At 37.5% G+C, this 8,695-nt stretch overlaps 1 pseudogene; it reads right to left on the bottom strand.

Annotated features, from left to right (window-relative positions):
- Positions 1 to 366: 366 nt before the first annotated feature.
- On the bottom strand, positions 367 to 8,153 carry LOC132631246 (subtilisin-like protease SBT3.8; annotated as a pseudogene).
- Positions 8,154 to 8,695: the final 542 nt, after the last annotated feature.

Here is an 8,695-nt window from a genome sequence, read left to right as displayed (position 1 = left end):
TATTCAATTACAACGTGCTTCTGATTAGCTTGATTTTTTTTAATCTTTGTGGACACAGCCATTCCAAAACGAATTCATCAAAATTTAATTCTATTTAAAGAATGCTCCGTTCCCGTTTACTTGGTCTAGAATTTTAGTCTACTACTGATAATTTATACCAGTTTCTGTAGTTCTGGACTTCAATTTTTAACTCACTGTAAGGGAGATTCTTGATCTTTTGCTACGGGTTATAGTAAAGGGAGGATAAAAAGTCTTATTTTGCATAGAAGCTCAGTTGAGAATCCCCTGGTACATACTTAGATTACATAAGTGCATTGAGATAAATAATTTATCATAATTAGCAAACTCTTGCTTCCATCCTTTACTCTAGCCAACAACTTCTGGGAACTCGGTTCTCACAGATATAGGGCTTCTTACTTGGTGCACCCCGTCAGTCTAAGTTAAGCTCCCGAAATAATAGTCCGTGGTGTATTTGTGAGTGGTTGAAATGGTGAGATTGAAAGAGATTTTCTTGGTGCTGGAGTTGAATATCAAAGTTTTAGGCTTTACTTTTATGGTAATGCCCAGTGGAGGCTCAATGATGGCCTTATACTTGGAGTTCATTGGTCCGACGTTTGTGACGGTTCTGCTAATAGTAATTGTATCTTTGAGACTTGGTATTGTTAAAGAAGGAAGATTGAAATCAAGAATCGAAGGCATTTTGAGTGCACAAGTAACATATCCGTTAATGATGCTACCGATGGCACTAGTGTTATAGCCCATTGGGCACAAATAATTAAAAACATAGTCAGACTCTCCCATATCATAGACAAGGCCAGGATCTTTCGCACCATTTGCATTCACGAGCCCCCACCGAAATCAAACGGATCAACGATCTTATTCGTATTTCCCTCAGCTAGAATTGGTTCCCCAGAATGAGGGTCCGTTTGTCATGCTGCATGCACAATATTCAAACTTATGGTAAGAAAATGTTATTGCTAAGACATGTTAATTTAGAAGGACCAAAAGATAAATAGAGCATATGGCAAACTGGATCTGCAAAGACCTATTGTGACAAGTGCAGACTTGATAGCAGTTGGAGACCAATGTGGATGCATTGACTTGAGCAAGGCGACAATGCCAGAAATGTGTGGAGCTGCCATGGACGTTCCCGATATAAACTCGTACGGAGTTTCTTTAGGAGGAATAGCAGCCAATATATTGACTCCCGGAGCTGCTATATCTGGCTGTAACATCAGACATTAACTTAAAAATATGATGCAATATTTAGAAGGTGCAAGTAGTACATATCAAGGATAAGATGAGATCAAATCGCTTGGAATGGTTTGGTCACGTCCAAGTTGATCTCCAAATGCATCGGTCTGTAGATGCAAAACCATAGTGAGTGAAGGTGTTGAAAGGGAACTAGGTAGACCTAAAATTACGTAGAAGGAACTCGTCTCGAAAGATCTACGTTTTGTTGGAATTCACACTGACTTAGAAAAAATACGGTAGAATGTAGGAAAAATATCTATATCGGTGATACCAATTAGTTGAGACTATGTTTTAGCCGGATCCGGCTCCTCTCCATTACCTTTTCTCTCCATTTCCTCAAGTACACATTTAGGTTAAAGACATGTGTCCTATTTAATTTTTAAAGGCCAAGATTTTATTACACTAACAAGTATATTAACCATAGTTAAGTGAATAATTTTTGGAAAAGAACTCTCCAAATTTGGAAAGAAAAAGATATTCCCCACAATTTTTGGTACCCATTAATTTCATCTTATATAACAATATTTAAATGTTAAAGTTGTAGAACATGAACCTAATAACGTGTTTGTTTAGCCTGATAACAGTAGTCTTCAAAAACATTTTGGGTTTTGAACAATGTTTTATTTCATTTCACACAAAAAGGAAAAGATTAAAGAACATTCTTATAAAACAGATTTTTTTCCCCCTTCGAACACACACATTAGGCTGATGACCTCTCGCATCTTCTTCTTCTTCTTCTTCTTCTTCTTCTTTTTTCCTGTTTTTTATTTTATGGTTTTCTTTCAACATTGAAAATTTTCCTTTTTATTGTTTCTCAACATAACTTTTCAAAAATAAATTTACTGGCACAAAATATCGTACAACTTAACATTTAAATTTATTATATAAGATGAAATTAATGATATTAATGGGTATCAAAAATTGTGGGGAATTTCTTTTTCTTTCCAAAGTTGGAGAGTACTTTTCCATAAAAATTTCACTTAACTATGGTTATAATACTTGTTAGTGTAACAAAATCTTGACCTTTAAAAATTAAATAGGACACATGTCTCTCATCTAAATGTGTACTTGATGAAATGGAGAGAAAAGGTAACAGAGAGGAGTCGGATCCGTTTTAGCCACATTAATTTGTTAGGTCTTTATGTTTTCTTGGAGTGTTTTAGTCTTATCTGTGATTTATGTGCTAGTGAAAAGTTGAAGAAAACTTCTTGTACTTTCATATAGTGAAGCCAACTTATTTTTTTTTCCCTTTTTTCAATAACCTTGGTGTTTGGGCCAGTTTGCCGGCACCTCGACCACTAGCAACAGGTACCATGTAACTCTATCCACCAAGGTTAGCACAGATGAGAAGAAATCATCTAGTGTTTTTGACTCTACTGGATATGAACCTGAGACCTCATGGTTCTCAACCCATGCACTTCATTATTCACTAGTTCACACTCTTGAGTGCAAGCGAACCCCAACTTACTTGGAATTAAATCATGGGTGTTGTATTTGTTATTGATGCAGTATTAGAATTCATAGTGCCACAATGTGTGCGACTTGGTTATGCCCAAATAGTCATACCTTAAGTATGGCAGGGGCAACAAAATTGGGACCTCGAGATGAGAAGGATGCAATATGTGTTGAAATAGGTTTTCCAACATGAGTTCTGGTAGGACTTAGCTTTACTTGTGGGTTCCTGCATTATTTTTTAATGATAGTTTTAAGCACCAAACAAAGTGATTTAAGATTTCTCTTCTCTTATCAAAAGGAAAAAGAATCGGATATGTTCGTCTACCTGGAATATCTAATATAATCGAGTAATTGAGCTCCAACATCAAAACTTACTCCAATACTGGGAAGGTCAGAAGCATAATAATCCAGGGTTCTGGTTGGATTCTTAGCAACAATCAATCCCAAGCCACCAACCTCCTGGACAACTTGTAGATTTGTTGCTAATTCTAACTCATCTCCTTTAACCAGGAAGCAAAGCACCACTTTTCCAGTTGCGCATGTATCATTTGTATTTAAGGTGTCGCAATATCTTCAAAATCCATGAATTCAAGTTATTTTAGCTCGGCAATAAAGTTATAAACAAAAATCCCTACAAAGTAAACCGAAAAACTGTACCAAACCGATAAACTGAGTCAAACCGAGAAAAAAACCCGACTAGTGGTTTGGTTTGGTGTTGGAAAGAAAAACCCGACCATAATTGGTTTGGTTTGGTTTTAGCTAAAAAAAGTCAAATCGAACCAAACCAACCCGACATTAAATGTATTCAATTTTTAAAATATTTTATACATAAAAATATTTATTTGTAAAGTAATTTATAAATATTTCTTAAATTTTTTCGTAATTTTTTATCTATGATCATATTATTCAAGCTTGAACTTAGAATTTTGAATGTCAATAAGTTTTATATCCTATGGATGTTAGTAACTCAAATAAAGTCCAAACCAAAACCAACTCAACACTAATCCTAACAAAAGAAATTCAATTTACCACTATAAATGACAATAATGTTGGATATCTATTCTTTAGTTTTGCATAATTGGTTTAGAGAGTAAAAATACATAACTTAAGTTTTTTTTTTCTTTGTCATATAATTAATACTTATTTTAGCATGACTTAGTATTTTCAGATTATGGTCATTTTCTTTTATGACTTGTTAATTAGCAATATTTATTTTAACCGATTATATTAGCTTTTGTTGAATATTTTAATACAATGTCATCACTCTTCTCACATTTTGTGTTATTTTCTTAAGAAACGCCTTAATTATATAATTGTATCTTAGTAGGGCTAAAGAAATATTTGAAGTAAAAGTTATATGTTTTGTATCAAGACTATTCCGAAAAAAACCCGAAAAACCCGAGAAAACCGAACAATCCGAGAAAACCCGAGGTTGAAAAACCCGAATTTTATTGGTTTGGTTTGGTGTATAAATTTTAAAACCCGACGCAATTAGTTTGGTTTGGTGTTTAAAAAATCCGAACTAACCCGGTTTATGTACACCCCTAGCAACAATCAATCCCAAGCCACCAACCTCCTGGACAACTTGTAGATTTGTTGCTAATTCTAACTCATCTCCTTTAACCAGGATGCAAAGCACAACTTTTCCAGTTGCCCATGTATCATTTGTATTTAAGGTGTCACAATATCTTCAAAATCCATGAATTCAAGTTATTTTAGCTCGGCAATAAAGTTATAAACAAAAGTCCCCTATGAACATAAAAATTAGCCCTAAAAATGGCAAAAACAAGAAAAAACAAGTTGGTTAATTAGGGATTTGTTGATGAATTACAGTATCTTATTAAGAACATACCGATCATATTCAAAATCAAAGCTCTCTGGATGTACGATGCTGATAAAACCAGTCTCCTTTCCAGTATACAGCGATTGACCCTACAGATACAAATTAATTACAATTCCTTCTAGATGTTTGTTTCATTTTCCTTCTTAAGTATGTTGTCTTCAATTAAGAAAAAGAACTTACAGCGAAAGTCCGGTTGTTGCCTAATGTAATGAGTGTGGGAAAGGACCTATCGATACTATAATGTAACACCCCGTATATTGGAACTAAGTTTAGACTCATATCATTAGAGTTTTAGTGGAAAAACTGAAGATTTGAACGTTTTGCGAAAATGGTTGATAGGCCTACTTCGGGCAGAGATAACTCCTTGATTAGTTGGGAATTCGGGAAAGTACCCTTAATGAAAGTTGTAGTATGTAGAAATACCTTTCTAACGATATAAGGACCAAGACAATCAGAGATCGGAGCAAGGAGATATGATCGTCTCAATATGGCTAATAGTAAGGCACTTAAAATTCGATAGAATCGGCTAAATTTTCGATACGTCTGTCTTCCAGTCCAATTTGGTGCAAATCCGTTGAGAATTTGAGGAAACGTAAAACATGAAAGTTGTATCCCTTTGAAATATCTTTCCAATGGTATATTATGGAGCCCAAACAGAACTCTGTACAAGAAGTTATGTCCATTTTACCGAACGCTGTGCAGAACCGACACCCGTAGCTCTTTCAAGCGCGTGGGGGCGCGTGCCCTGTCCCCGCATCGCGGGCCGATCGTGCAAGTCTGAGTATTTAGCTGCAGACCATTTCGCGATGGTCCCGCATGGCAGACCAATCGTGAATCGGGTCAGATTCGGGTCTAAAAGTCGGGTTACGCGTTTTTAGTTATATCTAAGGTTTGGGGTTTATTTCCCCAGCACCCCATTCACGAAAAATTACCCTAAAGTCAATAGAACAAGTCCCAAGCCTCAAGAACCATACAAGGTAAGTGTTATCATGATTCTAGGTTGAATTCAAGTCCCTAATCTCTTTCTAACTTGAGTAAACCCTTCTAATCAATAGATTTGTGAGTGGAACATTATTGTTGGGCGTGGAAACCCTAGAACTTGAATTCAAGAGGATTGAACGTCAAAAAGGTAATGTTTCTAGACTCTAATCATTCATAATAGTGAATTGATGAGTTCTTGGGAGAATAGTAAATGGGTTAGTAAAGAGAATTACACGAACTATAGTAGGGTTTTGAATTGTTGACTTGAGATTGTTATAATGATATGGGTGATGGAGAATGATGTTAATTACATCTAATTGAGATTGTAGAATCACCTAGAAGTAATAGACTGGGAATTGGGTGAAGAAACACCATTAATGGAGATTGTGGAGCTTTATGCCCACTAAGAGTTTGATAAAATGCTTAGATGACCAAAACATGAATATTATTGCTAATATAGAATCCCTTTGGCTTGTATTGATATAGATCAAAGTTGAAAGGGGTGACGAACATTGTATTACGCTCAAAGGCTGGAATTAAGGTATGTAAGGCTAACTATCTACGTTAGGGAATGTTCATAATTCTCCCTATGCCTCATTCTTCATACTTGTCAGCAATTTGACTCAGAATATAGTTAGCCCTAGTTTCATGATATGATATAGAACTGTTATCCTCTAGGGTTGCAGTTACAGAATTCGTTCATGGTTGTCACTTTGAACATCATGAACTCAGCACGTAATCTTTATGGACTTATGCATTATTATCACATGAGTCTCAGTCAGTGTATAACCAGTTATTTGCAAGAGTCCCATAATCAGAAACAGTTATCATGCTATCAGCTATAGCCAGTCTCAGTTTTGTAAATTGTTAATGTTGAACACCTGTATCTGTATTTTTCGGCCCTAGGCCACAGTTTATGCATATGTATTGCTTGGGCCTGAGGCCACAGTTTTTGTGCACATTATTTGGGCCCTAGGCCACAGCTATATTTACAGTTTTACAGGTGATTCTTCATCCAGAACAGGGAGTACTTCAGCTTCTTGCTTTCCTGTTTAGTTCAGTTTCAGTTTCAGTTCCAGTATTTTATTGCTTCAGTTGCTTTACATACCAGTACAATTCAAATGTGCTGATGTCCCTTTTTATTGCTTGGGGGCCTGCATCTCGCGATGCAGGCAACGATATACAGGTTGACGACTCAGCTATTTAGGAGTGCACGTATCAGCTACTGGTGAGCCCCAAATTCCTTCGGGGCATTGTCAGCTATCCAGTTATTTCAGTTTATAGACAGCTCTATTATTCAGTACTCTTAGAGGCTTCATAGACACAGTTCAGAAAGTCAGATATTTATTATGTTTGCCTTGTTGGCAGTTGTTCAGTTGTTTTGGTTTAAGCCATGTTGGCTACGTTCAGATATTTCAGATTGTCTAAGTATTTCCGCATTATGATTTCAGTCAGACCTTTAGTATATCAGCATGTGTTTAGTTGTTTCCACATTCAGTTATGTTTTTGATATCACATGTTGATTCAGCCAGCCAGTTGGTTCGCTCGGTCACATGCAGTCAGGCACCGGGTGCCGTGTTACGTCCAGGCCCAGGTTCGGGGCGTGACATAGAAGCTGCCACAGTTAGGATCCATGGTGTTGTGTCTTCTATTGTTTGGGGAATGGGCCCATCGTTTCCTCTCGAACAAATGACTATGATTCCATTTATGAAAGCATGGAAAGATGCAAAAGCAACGCCACTGCGCATATCAATATCAGCGTACTGAGGAGTATTTATGCCAAGGGATAGTGATAAAATATCAACTCCATCATGAATTTCTTCATCAATAGCCTTTATTATATCAGCAATGTAACATCCTCCAGTAGGCCAGTACCAACAGACCTTGTACATAGCAAGCCGAGCCTTGGGTGCACCACCCTTAACTGTACCATAAGCAAGTCCGTGGTAACTGGCATTTGGTGCAAAGGAGCCACCTGGGGTGCTTGATGTGTGTGTGCCATGTCCATTTTTATCCCTTGGTGACGCGAACTCATTCTTAAGAAAATTTGGATCCTTGATTATCGGTCGTCCAAGCTCTGCTTCTAAACCTTTTAAAAAGTATTTTGCTCCAATTAGTTTCCTGTTACATGCCTTAGCTGGATCAAAGTTTTTAATAGACTGATAGTGGCCCTTCCATTTTGAAGGGATTGGCCCAAGGCCTTTATCATTGAATGCTTCACTTTCTGGCCATATTCCTACATTTTGGGTGAGTAGGTAATTTAGAGTTCTGAAAACATAACAAGTGACTTTGTACTGCATTTGGTACTTTCTACTAGAAATTCCTGCCTTTATGAATGCATTAATGAAAGGATTAAAGAAAGAGTTTCACTTGTCTCGCGGTCGAAAAACCAGCAGAACCTTAATAGGGAAAGCAACCTGGAGTTGGACGAACATGTAGAGAGGGAGGAAATTAACACCACCCTAGAGGAGGTCCATAACAAGACCCCCAACTGAGAGAATCCATCCTGACCATTCGGCAGAAAGCAGGGAGAGGCTGCCTCAGGGACCTTGTTCTGGAAAAAGGAAAAGATGCCCTCATCCCAGATGAGAGGGAATGTACAAAGCGGAGGATCCCCCATCGGCAGTAACTCTAGCAACAGTCCTGGAGTAAAATAGCACCATGATGGAGCGCATGGAAAAGCTTATAAATACCATGGCCAGGGGACTGCCAGTCACTCGCCCTACAGATAACCCCGAGGTTATTCAGGCACATGGAACCCCCAGGACGAAGAACAGGTTGAACCAGAGCCAATCAAGTGGAGTATAGACTTAGCGAGGATTGCCAAGCTAGAAAAGGAACTCTACGACCGGATGAGTCAAATACTCGAGCCCCCTATCTTGAAAGGAGTAGGAGCGAGGAAATACGAAAAAATTCTATACAATCCAAGTGTGACTCACGCACTCATCCCAAAGAAGTTCAAAATGCCAGATATACCCAAGTATGACAGGACCACAGACCCAAAAGAGCACATAACGATCTTTGAAGCGGTCAATCAATGGGATGACCTCAAACAGCACGAGATTGAATCAGTTATGCTAAAAAAATTCCAGCACATGCTCGTTAAAGGAGCACTTTCTTGGTATAATATTTTGCCTAAAAATTCTATTGACTTTTTTGCTG

Source organism: Lycium barbarum, chromosome 3 (assembly GCF_019175385.1).
Source record: "Lycium barbarum isolate Lr01 chromosome 3, ASM1917538v2, whole genome shotgun sequence".
Classification (NCBI taxonomy): domain Eukaryota; kingdom Viridiplantae; phylum Streptophyta; class Magnoliopsida; order Solanales; family Solanaceae; genus Lycium; species Lycium barbarum.
Note: the sequence above shows the minus strand (reverse complement) of the source record. Positions and strands in the feature narration are given on the sequence as shown.